General features: G+C 39.2%; 1 long non-coding RNA gene across 4 annotated transcripts in view; it reads right to left on the bottom strand.

Moving 5' to 3' along the window:
- Nucleotides 1-591: 591 nt before the first annotated feature.
- The window catches only part of LOC106036665 (uncharacterized), a 76,650-nt gene continuing 67,061 nt past the window's right edge, over nucleotides 592-10,180 (bottom strand). For all 4 annotated transcript variants that reach the window (XR_010830031.1, XR_010830033.1, XR_010830030.1 and 1 more), the window contains 2 exons: nucleotides 3,049-3,197; nucleotides 592-718 (listed from right to left, as the gene is read on the bottom strand). This is a non-coding gene — a long non-coding RNA (uncharacterized lncRNA). The remainder of the gene's footprint in view (nucleotides 719-3,048; nucleotides 3,198-10,180) is intronic.

Below are 10,180 nucleotides of genomic sequence, written 5' to 3'. Positions count from 1 at the left end.
TCCTTATCATGTACTAGCAAAATGAGCTTTATAATAAACCTAACTTTGGTTATCCCATCTCTTGCCTTTACATCCACTAAAATGGCTCAATGAAAGGCACCTCCAAAAGGAGGTCCTGGCACCCTGTTGCTCAGAATCAGCTTCAGCCTCCTCCTATCAGCTTCATGTTACAGGAGATTAAAATCAGGTGGGTATGGCCCCAAGGCTCAGAAGCCAGTCTCTTTCAGTCTCTCTGATCAGCTGCTTCTGGAGGCAAAAGACAGTGGCACACATCACACCTTGGCTCTTAAGCAAGCTGCCGTTTCCACAAAGGCTGCCAATTCTGAATGACAACACACAAATAGGCAAATGGTGACCTTGTAAATGGACCTCTTTCCAAATACAGAATGGCCTGAACAAAGCCTGTATAAGAAGAGGCTACAGCATCACTTATTTGTGTTTGTTTTGACCTGTGGATCCATAAGAATGGCTGCATGGGGAAAATAAGCAAGATAAATTGTTCAGTAATTGTCTCGGTACAAGACACATGCGACCACAAAGGAGGAAATAAAGAACAGAGAATTTTGAATCTTTTATCTAGCTGAAAACTGACCTTCCTTAGCTTGCAACTGCCTGTAGGAGTCCCAGGACAGGTTGTTCTGACATTCTTTTAACATCGTTTCATCAGCACAGCCAAAACTAATCACAAGAATATTACCCGATGACAGGTGCATTTATTCTGTCAATTAAATCAGATGGTTAAATCGAAATGTGCCCCAAATCTCTCTTGTTTGCATTATCCATATTGGCATTTCTTGGCTGTGGTTCATTGCTAGCTGGAAGTCATCCAGCCCCTGCAGAGTCACTTTGCAATACTGTGCCAGCAAGTTTCCATGCTCTGCAGCAGTGGTTACAATGAGACCAGCGTGGTCCTATAGGACTGACCTGAAATATTGTTTCACACACAAAAAAAAAATCCCTCTTAATGAAGGAAACTTAGATCAATGGTTTTGAAATGGGGAAGGATATATCACTTCCCAACAAACCACCAGTGGTGCGCACAAACAAAACCAGAAGGAATAGAGACTTAACACTACCAAAAGACTACTATGTAAGAATACGAAATAATCTGATCTCATTGTAAGACATTTTTAAAAAAGATTTTCTGTTGGGAGTAAAAAGAAGGCATTGCCTGTAATCCACTACAACCTTTTTTTTTTTTTTTTAAAAAAAAAAAAGTTTGAGAAAAGCAATATACATTAAAGCCTAACCATAACAGAGGACAAGAAGAAATGAAGAGCCATCTCCTGTTACCTAATTGCCCAGGAAGTCTCTAAGCTAAGGGTGAGTTAACATAAAATATTTGCTACAATGGCAGTTGCAATGGAGCACACTAAGGATGATGCCATGTTTTTCATTTTGGTTTTGTGGTGTACATGCCAACATATTTCAGCCAAGATTTCTCTTCCCTGCAGTAGTGGTGGCTTTGCAGTACCAAAAAATTAGACCTTTTTTCCCCGTATTATATTTATGATGTTAATACTTTGTAGAGTGCTCAACTCTCCCATTTATGAAGGGAGTTTTTGTCCCTTTTGTCACCGAGGAGAAATGCACCCTAGCAGGGTGTTCAGTCTCGAGGCAATGTTACATTGGCAGAAGGACAGATTGACACAGTTTGCAGTTTCAGCTCCCTAGGAGACACCCATCTAATCCCGATCTCTTTCGCAGCCTCCAGCCCCATCCTATGCTACCGCGTCCTTCCCACTTCAGAAGAATCCCTCGCTGCCAGCTCTTCTGTAAAAGATGCAGAACATTGCTGCGTCCAGTTACCCGTGAAAAGACGGGTCAAACCCCCAAACTATAGCTGGGATACATGGAAGGATAAGTACATGTAAGTACTGTTTTGTTACATATTCTCTTACCCTTTGCTTGCTGGCCTGAAACATTTCCTTTGCTGTCTGATTTTGCAGACATTTACACACTTGTCTTGCTAGTGGTTTTACCCATGGACAGGTCTCTTCAGGAGTTTCCACACAGTCAGGTAAATATCTTTTACTTCTAGGTTTTAAAAACTCATTAGTGTCTTCAACTGAAAAATAGCAGGCTTAATCCTGCAATCAAGAGCATCTGTACAATTCACAAAAAAGCTGATGTGAGTTCTGAATAACACAGAATACAGTCCTATAAAACATCTGTGAAAAGTACAGGCATATTTTTCCTTTCAGTGTATGGTACCTATCTAGGCACTAATGAGTTCTGGACAACATGCTAGTCAGCAATCTTTCAAAGCATTACATTTCTAAGTCATTTGCAAGGATTTAGTTGCTCATTTCCCACTGGCTTTAGAAGGGACAGCGTGGCTAAATCCACAAAAACACTACGAAACTTAAAAAAAATTCTACTTACCTTAAAGTTCAGTGGTTCAGTGTTGTGCTTAGGGACTATAAACCAGGAAACAGTTTATTCTTTAAGTGTCCTGTCCATCCAGAAGACTAATAACGTAATGCCATACTTTTGTGTACATGCAGCCACCACCCCAGATCTGGCTGCCTGTGTTTGAAGCCAGCACTGATATTCTGAAGCTGTGTAACTTTGGATCAGGCCACTGTAAAAAGAGCTGCGAGAAGCCTTTCCAGGGCCTCCTTCCCTTTGCTATATTTATAGGAGCTGCATTTGTGGTCAGGATCTTGTCCTCAGTCTTCATCTGAGCTATGCCACGTGCCTGGCCATGAACTTTGAGGTTCACAATGACCCAGATCCTGAACTTGCATTCCTGGCTTGACCTCAGACTGACCGCTTTGCTGTGGACATCTCTGGTGATCTGGACTATTGCTAACCCTGCTTACCATCACTAGACATGAGTTTTTCCCGTCACTGAACCTAATCTTGCCTTACACTGGTACTACGATCCGTCAGTGACGCCCATCATTCTTGCTGCCACCCTCAGCTCCTGGCTCACCTTTCCTTATGGAGAAAAGGGAGCAGCCACCCACCATTGCTGCTCCCTGCACAGAATAAACACAGCATGCATTCTTGCCTTTAAAAGAAAAGCAGTTAATGTGAAGTCACCTCCTTTCCAAAAGTACCAGAGTGCCACAGGGTGTCATTCACAGCAGCACGTCTCTGAACGCGATGACAGCACAGGGGAGCAAACAGGTCTGATGTTAGATCAACAGAAGCATAACTGTGAAATCCTGGTACTTTTTATTGCAGTTGTCCTAAAATAAAGTAAAAATGTATAATTAACCATTTACAATTAATCGCCTCTTACAAGAAACACCATAGCAAGGCTCTAATTAGAGTATACTATTATCTAAAAATTAGTTCATGACCCATTTTCTGATTATTGATGCAGTTTCACTTATCTAAGCAAGTAATAAGCTATTAAATATCATGTATCTAGTTATTATTATTGAAAGATATGGATTAATGAAAATTATGTGTTGATTCTTTCAGTTTAAGGCCTCAAAGTCAATTCTTAAATCTGTCCTAAGTCCAACAGGATGCAAGTACAAGGATTTCCATGCCAGCATCGAGTTGTAAGATGATGGCTTTAAAGTCGCAAGCACACATTGTTTATAAACAAGAGAAAGCTGTGTACAGCAACAGGATTCTGTACTAAGGGTGACACAGCTTATCTTGTCACTGTTGTTCCCACCACCTCTTTTTTTTTTTTTTTTTTGAAGAATGCACTATTACAATTAATCACCCATGGTAATTTTAAAGCTTAACCAATGGACTCATTTAAAAAAAAAAAAAGTTTTAAAGTTGTCTTTTCCTGCAGCTTCCCACAGCATAATAAAAATGTGAATCTTAAAACTGAAATATTTTCTCCATTTTTAACCAGGTTCACCAGTCATATATTTCCTTTCTTTATATATGTAGATTTCAGTGAGGTATCCTGATATAATATTCAAGCCCTCCCCTCAAACAACTCACACTTGAATTCTATTTATTTTCATGTCATACTAATATAAAAAACAATGGGAAATCACATGGCTTTTTAGCTAAAATATTAAGGTTTGCTGCCAAAAGACCTTAACAAAGAGTTGGTGTAAAAGTACTATTCTCATGCAAGGCCATGCAAAAGAGGCAGTAAAAATCCATAAGAATAACTAGAAAACAAGTAAAGGACAAGTCAGAGCATAATTACCCTTTGCTTTCATTATATAAAACCACAGCTTTCCTGAGATACCTCCTAAAATACCTATCATTTAAAGAAATATTATAATATGCATTATGTAATATATATTATGTAATATATGTTAGAGGAATAAATGCCTATCTGTTAGATTGCACATTGTATTAAAAAACACACCATACACACAATGTTTTTCTCCCGTGTTCCACATCCTTCCGATTTACCAATAAAGCTAATGCCCATTTAGGGGAATATGTTGTGGGACGACAGTACAGCAATATTAAGTAAGGCAACCATATGTTTCCTCCTTTTGCCATACTGTTTGTGACTGCCCCTGACTCTTGGTGGATTTGATCCCTCATCAGTTTGCCTGGTGCTGATGGAATGCCTTTTGCAGGTGTTTTGTTGATATAATGCACAACACAGATTTCAGAAAGCTGAGCTCCCTTGTGCCTATACCAGCATTAGCTCCTTGTTTTCCCTTATGACACAGCCTGTAGAGGTCTGCTCTAGGTTCTTACTTTACAAAATTATCTTAAATATCATCATAAGAGTGAATGTCTGTACTGCAAATAGCTGAAAGAAGGATATTCAGATCCACTTTTTTTTTTTCTTTTTTTTTTAAGGGTAATCAGTGAAAGCCAGGTGATGATATCACATACAGGAAAGATTTTTTTCAGCAAGATTCCCCATCTTAAATGCTAACAGAGGACTACCCAACCAAATAGCAAGCCTTTAAGCATAGCTAGATTCAAATCTTCATTTAAAGCTACCATTCCATTTTCCATTAAAAAAATTTTTGTCTAACTTGAAGAGCAGCAATAAGGTACAAGTTTACATAAAGCAGAGTGGTGTTTCAGCTAAAAGCTGGCACAAACCTAGCCCACCACCAGAAACGATACTGTCCTGGGGAGATTTTGTGTTTTGCCATGGTTTTGGACAACCCCTCCACTCTGTGCTCATTCTCTCTGCAGACTGAAGTGTAGGTGCACCGTGTCTCAAGGAAGTAATCAACAAGAGGGAAAAAATAAAAACAACACAAGTGGAGAAATTCTAAGTTTATATTTTTATGTTAATGTGCTGATAAGAAAAGGGCCTCATTTGAGAAGTCGTAAAAAAAAAAAAGCGTTAGCAGATCTCCAAGTTAGAGCACAGAAGCTTTCTATGCAGATGGAGGATTTAAAAGAAGTAAAATGATAACCACATAGTCGAGAGACTAGAAAAGAGACCTTGATGTTTGATAGTTGTAATAACCTGCAGAGTGCTCTAATGGCTCAGGGATCAGGTGCAGAACTACAGCAATAACAAGAGCTGAATAATTATCTCAGCCATATCTGTATAACCACAGTCCCAGAGTATGAACTATATAAGGAGGCTTCTGCTGCCTCTCCAAGATTTCCTGAAATGTTAAATCACTGAATTGGGAGCACTTCCAGCATTAGTACTGCCCAGTTAGAAAGAAATAAAGCCCAGAATCCTCCAGTGGCAGTTCTAATGTCTTTGTTAATTATGAATTATGGGTAAACATGCAGACTCACAGAGGTCACGGCTGTCAGCAACAATACTTTTCAAGAAGGATTTTTATGAGGGTCTTTTTCATTTTGCCATAATGTCCTTTATATATACATAAAACGCACCACGAATACAAAAAATAGCATTTGTTTTTAGGGAAGACGTAATTATTTTTCACTTGTTTCCTACCCTCTGCACCATCGTGCACCCGCTGCCAGTACGACCCAGTTGATAACTATAAGCTCCTCTGTGAATAACAACAGCTGCGCAATTCCAGGGACCAGGCAGGAAGAGTCACTGGGGCTGGGGTTAGGTTAATGATCAGACACTCTGTTAACAAGAAAGTGGTGTTTTTTGCAGTGAACGGCCAGTCAGGATCCCATCAGCGGTAGTCACCTTTCACATAGCGTAGAGAAACAAAAGCTGCATACAGTATGCTTGATTAACCTCACTTAAATGGCAATGCTGATCTCAAATCTGTCCCCGGAGTGTATATAAACAGGATTAAAATTATATTATGTGTGGATCCTACCCAACAAAAGCAACTGGCACAAAATCATTTTAATTAGGTACTAGAGGCTGTAACTCATTCAACTTTGGCAATATTCCTTCTCTGTCCCATCGAAGAACTTTTGGGACTCGATGCAAGTTGCAGAAGGAATAGAGCAGATTTGGAGACAACACTGACCAACGTAATGCCAGGTCACTGGTTGGTTCATAAGACATCTACATGGAACTCAGAGGATAACATTCAAAATAGCCACATGAAATTCTGCATAGAGGGTACAATCCTACTGTTTTCAAAAGGAGAAACCTGTAACAAATTCCTTTTGCAATGGAGGTTTTGGATAAGTAAAATTCAAAAGATTCAAGTCCAGTTTAAGAAACATTACTGCTAGGTGAGTTGCAGAAGCCACAAGAACCTCAACAACATATGATTTCAGCCCCATTTTGAGCCTGTGAAAATAAAATTATGCAGGACATCTTTTCAGGACCACAGTTTTTAAGGAAAGGCAAAAGGAGAACTTTCTTCTGGCTCTGGATGCATTTTCCCCATCTTACGGGGAGAACATTACAGTAAGATAGGTGACACAAACTTTTCATAGTTCTTCTGGATCGAAATAAGCAATTCTGACAAACCCTTGTGAGTAGCATCCAACAGATACAACCCAGTAATGCTGCCATGGTTTGCATTTGTCTGTGCTCGCTCTTGGGTTCCAAGAGCGTTACGTCTTAAACGTAACCTTCCAGAAGATGCAGGTTTTATTTTGTTTTGTTGTGTTTTTATTTTTTTCTCCAAATAATTACAAACATTATAGAAAAAAAAGGAACAAGATCCTGAAAATTAAGTTGGAAACTTGAACATTTTTCACAGCACTGTTGATGGCCAATAGCATTTAGTTCTCTAGATTATTGCCGTCTTGAACGAACAGATCTCACCTGTGAGCCCTATCTGCAAATACAGGTTAGACATTTCTTAGTGGCTAATTCATACAAACTCACATCCTGTGACAGAAATCTAACCTTGGCCCATGTGGCCTGCATTAGAAAATCATGGTCAACATTATTCTGCCTTTGTTAGAGGCAAACCTTGTTTTCCACAAAAACAAAAGAAAGCAAACATTAGCATCAACCTCTCTAATTTGAAAGAAATCTGGCAAAGAAAAGGAGGAGGTAACTACAAAGCCTCTGCACTTAGTTGGAAGCAACAACAATTGCAGAAAACAAACTAAAAAAGAAGAGAGGGTGAAATCCTTATCCCGTTCCTTGGCACAACTATAAAACCATGTAATCTGCAATATATTCCATAGGGGGCACATTGGCAACATGGGAAAGTCGTAAGTAGAAAAACTATTTTCCATACCAAAGTATCACTAGCAGGTAAGAAAACTGACCATTATGTTACATAATAAAGATAAGTCATGTGTACTTGAATAGTTAACAGATGGACTAATTAGAGGCTGAATTATTTGTGGTATAAATGATAGCTGGTGAAATCAAGGTTACCAAGGGAAATGGACTTGACTTTGCAAAAAACAGAGGCTATTTGCAGGGCTAAGGCAAATTGCCTCTCAAAAGAAAGGGTTAACAAGCAATGAAAGAACAGAAGTGCATCTAATTAAAAGGCATACCAAGGCATGCAGAGAGACTACAAGGGTAAGCAAATGGCAGAGACCACATTTGTGTGCAATACATGAAGAGGCAAGTGTGGAATAACATATAGATAACCTGGACGAAGGGCAAGGTGTCAGGCAGGTAAAATAAGCTTCTATCTTAAAAAGGTGCATTGTTCTTGGAAAAAAAAATGGTACAAATAGATATATACAAGCACGTGTAGAGAAAAAACGTGCAGAGGACAGGAGGTATCTGAGGGGATCTTTGAACAGGAATAGTGTGCAATGACTTGGCTTGAGACAAAATATATGGATAAAAGCAATTTTTGGGAGAGAAGTTAAACTATTTTCAATGAGATGCCATTGATTAGCTTGAATGATGACCTTTAGAAATCACCTCTTCCTTTCCTCCCCCCACTTTGTCAGTATTAAAAAGCCTATTGGAAAGATAACATCGCTATAGAGGTAGGTATCATTGTTTAACCCCCAAAATAAAAGAGGGCCTAAAACGCAAAACACATGAGGTAGCCAAGAACAGACCTACACTGAAACCACCACTGTCTGGGCTCAGGTAGCACAGACAACATTAGGAATGAAAAGGAAATACCTACAATTGTTACACTTGCAAACCATTTTGTAGCTGTAGCTCTGGGTCAGCACTTGTCAACAGATGGTAGAAGCCACATAGGAAAGGTAAGAAAAAACACTATTGTGTACAGCACTGCCCAGGCTTCAGAAATTAGCATGAAATTAAAAGATACTAATCAAAGGAGATCTCAGCTAGGAAGGACCTTCTTTTAGTGGGTGCACAAAAGCACTTCAAAGTAGCAGAAACAAAGCAACAAGAGTGTAAAATCAGTCAAGTGCTATCTATTTCTATAACAAAATTTATCAAGCCCAGATGAGAAGCACAAAATGACACAACCTTACAGAAAGCCTGAGAGAGTAACTCCAGATGACTGGGCAAAAGGAAAAAAAAAAAAAAAAGTCACAGCACCTCCAAGAATACATATAAAGCTATATATACACACACGGGTGCGTATTGAGACGATGAAGATGAAAATGCTACATATAAAGAATTCTTGCACAAAGCAGACCATGCCATAATAGTCCACAGCAGGAGGGCAGAAACCTTCGGCATAATCCACGGTGCCCATTTGGGCACGGAGAAAGCAAGAAAACAGCCTAAGGTGCTTCATTTTTGTCAGGCTCAGTGACGCTACAGAAGGTCAAGGGTAAAGTCCAAATTCTATTATAAAGTAAAGGGCTAAACTACAGGCTAGACTTCTCCAGGTATGAAATGGTGTAATAAAATAATAAATAATAAGCCAAACCCACTGGAATCACATCACAGCCCTCTGGTTTCAGATCTAAGACTGGCACATTTTTATTTCAGTTTAGAGAAAAAGGTCATCCCCTGTTAATGGACTCATTTCCATGAAGTCTGGTCTAACACACCACCGACATTAACGGTGTCTTTTCATTGACCAAAATAGGCTTTCAAACAGCATCTTCTGCATTTCTAATTGAGCTGCCGGATGACACTGTAGCAGCAGTGTAATAACACTTTATAAATCATATTTGCTTGGAATAGGATTCCTGATGGGTTAATATCTTCTAAATAGGCCATGACTGCTCTCATTTCTAGGTTGCATATGACATCTAATCCTCTAGCACCGTGTTATTTAGGGGCACTGGCTCAGAGACTTCTTGGAGTCCTCAAATGAAATAAATAAATAAAAGCCTTGTGCTGGAGTTTGGTGATGTTGTTGACCCAGAAAAATCTAGTGGAACTGAAGCAGTTGTGGAAAGTTCTAGAAGTACTTAGAAAAGTTATAAATGTAATTCTAAACAAAGCAGCAAACTATTCCCTTACACATTCCCTTTCTTACCCCCATACCCAGCAAAGACAAAGCTTTGCAAGGAACGTGTTGGATACATCTACTCTGCCTGTGGCAGAAAAAACGTCAGCTGAGCCTGTTTCTTGGCAGAGACCCTGATCTCAGATACGGCCCCAGAGCTGTTGATCTGTCTCATGTAACCAACTGTGCAAATAGTTAATTTTTTCCAGCTGACAATTTTAAAAAAAGCACACACACAAAACCCACAACACCAACACAACAATACTAGTGGCTTGGATCAACCCAAGAATAGTTTTTACAGCAAAACAATTATCATTTCACACTCTAAGAAGGAAATTAGATTTGTTTCAAAATGAAAGTATTTTGTTTCAAAATGTAGAAATGAAACAACCATTTCTAGCTTGTGTGAAAAAAAACTCATTGAATCTGAACTGAATTCACAAATAATTTTGGCTCTTCAGCTTCACACAATAAACCTCTTGCCTGATTACTGCAATTCTTAATTAGGAGCGAAGCTGTACTCACCGAACAAGGGCAAGCATATACATCATGGATGTTAACACCCTGAAACA

Source organism: Anser cygnoides, chromosome 3 (assembly GCF_040182565.1).
Source record: "Anser cygnoides isolate HZ-2024a breed goose chromosome 3, Taihu_goose_T2T_genome, whole genome shotgun sequence".
Classification (NCBI taxonomy): Eukaryota; Metazoa; Chordata; class Aves; order Anseriformes; family Anatidae; genus Anser; species Anser cygnoides.
This window is presented reverse-complemented; position numbering and strand designations above follow the sequence as displayed.